This window comes from Ricinus communis, chromosome 1 (genome assembly GCF_019578655.1).
Source record: "Ricinus communis isolate WT05 ecotype wild-type chromosome 1, ASM1957865v1, whole genome shotgun sequence".
Classification (NCBI taxonomy): Eukaryota; Viridiplantae; Streptophyta; class Magnoliopsida; order Malpighiales; family Euphorbiaceae; genus Ricinus; species Ricinus communis.
This window is the reverse complement of record NC_063256.1, coordinates 31,909,899-31,919,688: the sequence shown is the minus strand read 5'-3', so window position 1 is coordinate 31,919,688 and position 9,790 is coordinate 31,909,899. Positions and strand designations below refer to the sequence as shown.

The window sequence follows — 9,790 nt, the reverse complement described above, 5'->3', positions numbered from 1 at the left end:
AGATGTACGTAATGGTAACTAAATGATATCACAATGTAATATCCAAAGGAGAGAGATGATATTGAATAGATGGTATTGATAGAGCCTTAAGTGAGTTAATTATGAACTTAAGGGGGAGAGATGTTATCTTACGTAAGAAAATTAAGCACTTGAATGGGAGAGATTAAATTAAAAGGGCATGATTAACTGCTTGACCTCGTGCGGGTCCACCATAGACAGGGACGCTTGACCTCATGCGGGTCCACCATGTAACTAAATGACAAACGCCTCTTCTTGATAACTTGTCGTCCGACTATTGGAGAAAAATGAGCAAAAAATTTCCCTCCAACCCAAATTTCAAGATAAAAGTCTCCCTATAAATAAAGCCTTTTTTCCATAAAGTCAAGGGTTGGTTGGTTTATTTTTAGTGAGAATTTATTATTATTATTTATTAAAAAAAAAAGCAAAAGAGAGAAGAAAAACAAAGATTCACTTTTTACTTTAAGCAATTTTTCTAGGGTTTAAAAATTAAATCTTCCTTTCTCTTTTTTGAAACCCACTTGCATAGTAAACATTTGAGGGCCAAGAATCTACCCTTCATTTTGATTTCTTTACTTTTTGCACATCTATTGCATTTTCTGCTGTCAACATCTATTTTTTGGATTTAGATTTTGAAAAAATTACGAAAAACCCAATGACGAAAGTTACTGCCTTTTTCGAGTTTTCGGAGGGTGAGGACGGGCAGATGCCAATTAGAATTGTGAGTAATTAACCAAAATTATTTTTTAAAATCAATTTGGACTCGATTGACGGGAAAAATTAAATTTGAGCGGGTAAAATTGCAGTTTTTAAAAGTTCAGGGATTCCTCTCCCTCCTCTTAGGAATTAGGGGGTTTAATCACTTAAGAAAGCTTTAACCCAAATTTTATGGAATGCCAACTCAACTCTTAGTTTGAATTAACTGTTGTTTGTTTCATGAAATACTTAACTTATTAGGGGGATTCATTGCCTAAATAGGCTTTATGCTTGATAAGTTTACTAATTATTTTAAATCTTTGCTTTTAAGATTGTTTCATTTTTAAATATTACTACACCCAAACAACATTATGATTACTAAACATTAGTGTATGATTGAAGGTAGTACTCACAATTAGGTCCCTAGTGGAACGATACTCTTACTTATTATTATATTACTTAATATGATCGGTACATTTTGCCGTGTGTGGATAGCGCGCATCAAGTTTTTAGCATTACTAGGGACTCTTTTCTTTTGTGATACTATTATATTACTTAATATTATTTACCGTTTCTATTTTTCATTTGATTTATTGTGTTTGCGTTTTCTTTAGGTATTTAAATATGTGTATGACCCGAGCTAGTTCAACGGAACTATTCGCTTATGAACCAGAGTTGGAAAGAACATTGAGGAAGTAGCAAACAAAAGAATGAGAATGAGCTTTAGCAAAAAGGTGGTAGAGTTTCAGAATCAGAATCAAGAAGGAGAACCAAAACAAGAAGAGGAATAATGTAGAATGGCAGCTCCACCTAGGGAGAGAACCATACAAGAGTATGCACGTCCAACTCTTAATGTGGCCATAATCGAGTATTGTTTAGCTGAATGTTGCGGCAAACAACTTCAAGATCAAGCCCAGCATTATTCAGATGGTGCAAAATAATTACATGTTTGATGGTTTACCCAATGAGGATCCAAATGCCCACTTGGATGATTTTCTAGAGATTTGCGATACCTTCAAGATTAATGAGATATTAGATGATGCTATTCGATTGAGGCTATTCCCATTCTTATTGAGGGATAAGCCAAAGAAGTGGTTAAAATTATTTCTAGCTGGGACATTTACGACCTAGAATTATCTGGCTAAGAAATTCTTAAAGAGATACTTTCCACCTTCTAAGATGGCAAAGTTGAGGAATGAAATAACAGGCTTTCTTCAATAAGAGAATGAGATTCTGTAAGATTGCTGGGAATGTTTCAAGGATTTACTAAGGAGTTGTCCACATTATGGTTTACCTTTATGGTTGCAAATTCAAACATTCTTTAATGGATTGAAATACGCAAGTAAACAGTCTATTAATGTTGCAACAAGTGGATCACTAAACAATAAGACTCCTGAGCAAGCTATGGATCTTATTGATGATATGGTAGTTATAAACTATTAGTGGCAAAATCCAAGAGAGCAAGTTCGAGTAAAAGGGAGTGGAATCCATGCGGTAGACCCTATGGTAGCTGTGAATCCATAGTTAGAGGCCATGAGCATGAAGATGGATGCTTTGACTATGTCTTCATCTAGAAAGCAAGCACAAGTTATGACTCGTGATTAGTGTGGGTGTGGTCATCAAAGTCAAGATTGTCAATATGGGAATACCTTCACTAAGCCGAAGCAGGTTAATTATGTGGGAAATGCTCCTGGGCAGCAGAACAACCCTGATGTGTATAGTCTTACACATATTAGCTTGCATATTATTGTGTATTTTCTTAGCAATAATTGTGCTTTTATTCCAAGATCACCCATGTTTTCTGTCCTTTTGCATTTCAGGAGAATTTATAGATCCTAGATCAAAACGTGTGAAAACAGATGGGAATTCATCAAAATTGGACTAGGGCTCGCATTTCAAACATTAAGCACGGCCTAGGTCAAGGCCGTGCTGGGTTTTGGCTTGCCCCGGTTGGAGCTATGAAGCTTTTTTTCATTTTTTCCAGTTCTTGAATCTCCTTTAACTAAAGAAATAGAAGCTCGAGAAGGAATACCAAAACCTAGTTCACTTGCTGAGTCTTTTTACGAAATGTATAACGCCTTTCTGTGGTGTGACGAATACAACTCCGGATAACTGGAAATTCAATTGATAAGACCTTTGTAGCCAAGATCATATCAGTCCATTCCGTATTCCCGTTCTCTTATAAAGAATGGGTCTCAGCCACCTTTGCTCCAATACAGAAGCTCCAGCTCAAGAAAAGTAGGTGCAATGATCTTAGTTGACAAATGAGTTGTGGGATGCGCCCCTTCTCCATCATTAGTGATAGGGTTGGGACGATAGACCTAATGCTTCCCTACGTTGGACGTATGTTCCGCTCTCTCTTTCTGGTTTAGCATGGAGAGGATTTATTGTTACCTTATTCTTCGGATGATCCTTTTCGGATCAAGGTTGGGGCATAAGCCAAGGAGAAACAACCATCGCTTGGTTTTGACACTTAAGCGACCCGCCTTGCCACTGAAACTTTAGGGATGACACATATTTTAGTTAAGGCATCCTCTTGCTCATTTATAAGGCTTAAACCTTCCACGAAAACCCCATCTTTTTATCCTCAATGCTCATGGAGATAGTCTTAACCTTTTCATCAGTGAGTAATCTGCCATTCTGACTTTCCAAGAAAGCTTCGCGAATCCCTAAGAAAAAACAAATGAGCCTCCTCCTCATTTCTACTGACGTTGGTTACTAATAGAACTAGGTATATCCCAATAGAGCTCCCATGACCGATAACTTTTGTGAGGGATATCTATGATAAGGCTGGGCGTGTGAATCCGCTCTTTCCTACTTACTTAATTATAATAGAAGCGTAAGGTTCTTAGCCTACCGGTGACCGGCTTTCAAAAAGCACCTTTGGGCGGAGGTAGGGATCACCAGTAGAAAAGGCGGGTTGTTCAATTCATACACATCCCTCTTGCGTCAAACTTATGAAAGAATATTTGCTGCTAAACAAGGCTCCTTTCAAGTCAAAAGGTACAAAAAAGGAAAGAATCTTCGGAAACTTCGGAGAATGGGGCGGAGAAGTCAGAGTTGAAGAAAGAAAGAAAGGCAGGCAGGTAAACAACCAAAAACCTTTCCCATCAGGCTGACTGAAAGAAGAGGGAACAAACACAACGTTACGCAGAAGAAAGAGTTCTCTCTAGGGCTTAAGGCTCCGTCCTCTCTTCACCGCTGTGTTCGACGAAAGATTGAGATCAGTTCCTTCCATTCGAGGATGAAAGCCCTAGCCAGCTTACCCTGCTAAAGATGTTTTTTATCCATTGCGAGAAGTTCCTCTAGCCCTCTCCTCCGGTTCTAGGACATCCGATCTTAGAAATTTGAAAATTTCCTTTTGCTATTTAACTTGGCTTCTTAGTCCCTACCCCACCGTACTAAACTAATGGTTCAATTTCTCATTTTTCTTCTCCAACTTGAAAAGAACAAAGTTCGATCAGTTCAACGATTCTACGCTACGACCTCGCGCTTGATTACAAGAAGCTCAAAAGATAAGGCCACTCTGATGTTGACTTTGTAAACTAATAGGCCTTGGTGCCCGAAAGTACAGATTTTCGGGAAGGAACGGAAGGGCAAAGCTCTAGCTTTGGACATAGAACCAGCTATCCCTAGCTTACCAATTGAACTAGATTAGCTGGGAATATTTCATAAAAGGTGGTTAGTGCGCCTTGAGTGAGGAGTGAAGTTCAGGTGGCTTTTTAAGGGAGCTAGCTTATGGGCCAGGCTGCCAATGATTTGGCTCAGATGGCATCAGGATACAAATTTCTTGTTTGCCTCTCTATCCATCCGGATACTCACGTAGGCTACCAAGTAAGTAAATTCAGGTAATGTCTAAATAACAATGAAGCAAGACAAGCCAATAAGCTCAAACATCATTAATGGTGCTAAATCACTTCCTTGCCTTACCCAGCATCGAAGGAAAGTTCCTGAACCGAGCTCCGGGCAGGTTCGGACCACTTATAATACACAGCTCTACAACTGAACTTATTTTTATATCCAGATTGGAACTGGATTTTAACATTTTCAGATCTTGTTTAGAAAGGAAAGCACACTTAATCAATTACCATGTCGTGTCGTAAGACAAAAAGTAACCCGCAGGAGCTTAAAACCAATATCTTTTTATATTTAAGAAATGAAATCATATCTACCCACTCTGATACCACCTTGACAGATTGATTGAGAAAGGCTCAATCTTCAAAGAGAGCTTATTAGAAAAGAGCAATCTCAAAAAAGGAGCGGGAAAGAGGCCCGACGACTCAGCAGCACTGTGGAATTGAGTTTCTCCTACTCTCTCAAGTGCCTTTGCAATTAATAGCTATTGGTTGATGTCATCATATAGGTTCCAGCTTCCTCAAAAAATTGACGTCACTTTGTTTGGGACACATGCGGATAGCCGCCCCGTAGTGGAATTCTTTTCTTCGCCCTCTAAGAAATATCCTATAGGGAGATGCTTGTTGGCTGATACTTATAATCATAGCAAGCACCGATTCAATCTCTTGCTAGCAAGAGCAGAAAGATCAGAAAAGCCCCTCGCCGAGTGCCGGAACAATGGACTTCGCGGAAGGCCACGACTTTTGTGAGTGTTCAGACTCAAAACTAAGAGGGGATGCCTCCTACTACTAAAATCTCAATTTTTACAACAGTTGTGTTCTTCTATGCAAGAGGAGAAAGATTTAAAACCTACCATTTTGACTTAGTTCCCGACAAAGCAAACGCATTTGCCAAGTTAGTAACCGCTCTAGCAGCCCCCTTGGTTGCAAAACATAAGTCATCACAACAAGCTTCCTCATACCACCGGACATATCGTACGAGAGATTCCACATAATGTTTCTGGTTAATCACCGCTCCCATCCTTTGTCATGCTTATGTGCTCTTAAGTTCAATTCTAAAGATCCCTTAAATCTTCTCCATTTTCTTTCTTCAGGGGGCTCGTCACCTTGCAATGAACTCCATGAAAAGTTCATTATCCCTTTCTGTCCTGTCAGATAATATCCCTAACTTTGATATAGAAGGGCCGGTGAATCAATGATCAAAGAGTGAGTAGCCGCCAGGTTTAAAGTACCCTTCTTCTTTCTGAACCAGATAGCATGAAGTGCCCAACGACTTGAACTTGATGATAAAGAAAGCCCATAGATCAAAACTTCTAACAGGTGAACCTATCTCTGGATTCCTTGACGAAGATATGGCAAACAAATAAAGTAGCCCTATGTTCGGAGCAACGAGATTTAAAACTTGTTGTTAAAAAACAATCAGAATTAAGAAAATATAAAATTGAAATAGTGACTAGATGGATCCCTTATGAATCGGGCGCGGCACACTTTTTATATCACTAGAATGGAATGAGATAAGAATCTCTGGAGATCTTTCCACCGAAGCATATCATCAGATTTGACTTCGAAGGAAGGAACTCGAAGTGAGACGGCACCGTCTTGATGAATTCGTCAAGTCAAGGTCAACGTACGTAGCAGTAAGGATGGTGCATCGCCTATTTCTCGCGGAGAAGAAGTAAAAGGCGAATATATCTTTGCCCTTCGTTTGCTGGATTCCTCGTCACTAGCCAAGCTTACTGAGTAGCGAGTCTAACTCAAAGTCATTCGAACACCTTCTGAATAAGCATGGAGAAGAATTTGATGAGTTCATACTCTCCAGATTCGACTATAAACCAAATAGTGAACCGATACACCAAGCGCTCTGTAAGGGCTATAGGACCGGGGATGATTCCTTCTATAAGGACACCGTGGTTGACCCTTTGGACCTGACCCCTAAGGATACGCGACAGCAACGGCAAGCCACTCTTGACCCCGTCCGCAAACTCTGTCTGTGTTCAACCATTAGCCTTTGATCCTCAAATGTGGCATTTTGGCACGGTTTCTGAGGCTATCACGATCTTCAGCACTACCCGTGGTGGATCAGCACTGGCGAGGGCATGGTCAGGGAGTAGAGCTAATTTTCAAATCCTGGAGGTCCAACACGGGCTGGATCATGGCCGTGCTGGGACAAGTATATAAGGAAAATGATATCTTGTGCTAGGGAGAGTTATATTTGGCGGCTGGTTCGGTTTTTGCAGAGTGCTGAGTTCGGGAGAGAGTTGCAGAAAGGGAGAATCCTGGAATCGCAAGATTCCGAGTGTAGTACAGTAGTGAAGCAAATCGAGAGGCAATTGGGGAGATCAATTGCAGTGTAGATTCAGAAATGGAGCTATTCATCCAATTCGAGAGAAAAGGGTGTATATGTTTCATTTTTGTTATTATTTTGTTGTAATTGATTTCCTAGTTGTTTTAAACATGAATATGTGTAGCTAGATCGATTAAATCCATTAGGATTTCTTTACTATGTTGGCTTAGTATTAAATTGTTGGATTGTTTGAGTTATTTTTGTATCCTTCGTACTTTCAGTATTAATAAGATAATGCATTATTCATGAGACGTTGTGAATTGTGGTGTTTAGATTACTTTATGTGATTGAGAAGTTCATTTGGCAATTGGAAATCTGAATAGCAAGAACTGATTAATAATCACTTAGAGATAAGGATAAAAAACTAGTCGGATTAAGAATTAACAAATCTTAATAGAGGCTAATTAAAGCTTAATGCTAATTTAAGAATCGATTGTTAGGGAGAGATTCCAACTTTAGGTTCTTGAGTTTAGGAATTCGGTTATCTCGAGAGAGAAAGCAGATTCAGTTAAGAATTTATCCACGGGTAGCATAATTGGACTCATCAATCTGTTATCTTTTGTTTGATTGCCAACTAGTTTATATTCTCTTTGGGTTTGCTTTCTTGTCTTGGTTGTTTCATTTATCCATTCATTCCTGCATCTCACTTAGAAATCAGCTTGTAGTTATTAGTAAATTTAGAAATTATTCATCAATTATTTTAGGCTAGATAACAGAGAACAAAGTAGTAACTCTATAGTTTAAGTTTATGATTCAGGTAGTGAATGATAAGGAGGTTCAATGATGAATTCAAACTCTTTGTATGTCGCATTGGAGAATTGGATCAGGAACCAAGAGAGTAGTCAAAATTTGGATACCCTTGCAACCCTAGAAGCTCGAGTGGAATTGTTTTGTAGGGTGAATTATATGGGAAGCTAGCTAAATAACTCGTATCAAAGCACCTATAATCAAGAATGGAGCACTCATTCACCCTTTGAATGGAGCTTAGATGGTTAAGAACTACCAGGATTTCAGCAACTACATCAGCAGCATAGTCTTGCACCTTCAACTCAAGATGAAGAGTTAGTCTCAGAGGAGTTGATGATGAGGTTCTTTACAAGACTTGAGGATAGATTCCAACAAGCAGAGAGCATACTTGAAAGTCAACAAGCCTCAATTGAGAACACAGAGCATCAAGTAGGCTTGATCTTCAAGTCACTAGCTATAGAACAAGTGGGAACTCCATCAAACACTACTAAATCCGAGGAACATATAAGTGCCGCCACTTTGCGTTCAGGTGAGAATTTTTCTGGTTTATTAACTATGTTTGACGATGATGCTTGTATGTAGGATGACTCCTTGAACATAGAGATAGAACCAGAAAAGGAAGAAGCAAACATGATTCCTCTGAAAGACTACCAACAGGAATGTACAGTTGATGATGTTGAGTTGCAGTTATAGGAATTTTTAGTGGATTTTCCATAAGTCCCTTCGATGATGGAAGATGAGCATGGTTATCCAATGAAGAAGTCTTGGAGCAGCTCGAGTTTCTTCTAGCAAGTGAACCTAGCCAAGGACTGGAGAAAACCATTGACATTCTTAAAGAAATTGCTCAACCGTTCATCCTTCCAATTGGTGAAACTTCAGCTTTCAAATTGGAAGAGCACCTAGAGCATCATGACTACATGCAACTATACGAGGAGCAAGTTTTACCCATCATATTGGCAGCTTGCTTGACAGTCGAGAGGAGGAAATTGACAATTATCCCTCTAAGCGGATACTTAAAGCCATTTGCTTGGAAGAATGATGGACGGTCGTCGATCAAACCCGTTTGCTTTTCACCATGAGTCCAGCTAAAAAGACTCATCACATAAAAAAGAAGCGCTTTTGGGAGGCACCCTAAATTTTGCTTTTCATTTTTAATATTCTAACCTTTAGTTTTGAAACATTTTTAGTTTTCATATTTTATTTTTTTATTGTCAGTATTTGATTTTTTTTCAGCTTCTACCGAGGATGCACTAAATCTCCACTACACCAGCCTCGGCGGATGATCAGGGCAGTCCCCTAGGTTTTTTTTTATTTTTCTGCATTTATTTATTTTATTTTTCATACATGTCATGCACTTGGATTGAACAGCCCATGCGAGGTACCCATATTGTTTTACACTAAGGACAATGTGCTCTTCAAGTATGGGGTGGTTGTGGGTAAACCGTATTATCTTTCTCTCTCCTATGGTTTTTAGATATATCTGAAATTGCTATCACTAGATGTTGTGATTGTTAGGATGTTAGGACACTGTGTCTTTATGCACTTAAGTATGCTATTTTTGAGCTGATTGATGAATTGATTTATAGAATTAGAGTTACTTTTCTTTGTTGTTCATTGTCTTTGGAAAATAATTGATGGTGTTTTACATATCAACCCTGCCGGGTTAAACCAATGTTATTTAATTATTATTTTTAAATTGTTAAATTTTAACTTAGAACATTGATAATGTCATATGCATGTGTTTCTTAAGTAATGATTCAATTAATGATGTTGCGAACCAATTGCATCTAATACTGCACCTTAAAGTGAGATTTTAAGCCAGTTAAGCATTCATTATAATTATACTCTTTATATTTCTTGTTTGAGTGTGCATTGTACTTGACTTTGCTTCTAGAACTTGCTTTGTAATGCTTGTTGAAGTTACATGAATTTATGAATACCATGAGATGATTCGGGCAATTTAGGATTGACCATATTTGGCCAAAGCCTACTCTTTATGTTTCCATTAGTTAGCCAGTTTTGAGCCTTAACCTTTTCTTCATAATTTACACCTATACACTTCAATTATACATTCTTTACATTTGTCTTTCCTTTACCCTTATGCTGGAATTTTTTTATGATTTGCTCACCC

General features: G+C 38.5%; 1 non-coding gene across 1 annotated transcript; it reads right to left on the bottom strand.

Moving 5' to 3' along the window:
* Positions 1-1,899: 1,899 nt before the first annotated feature.
* Positions 1,900-2,006, bottom strand: LOC112534494. Its single transcript, XR_003078783.1, has one exon. It is a non-coding gene; the product is annotated as a small nucleolar RNA R71 (small nucleolar RNA).
* Positions 2,007-9,790: the final 7,784 nt, after the last annotated feature.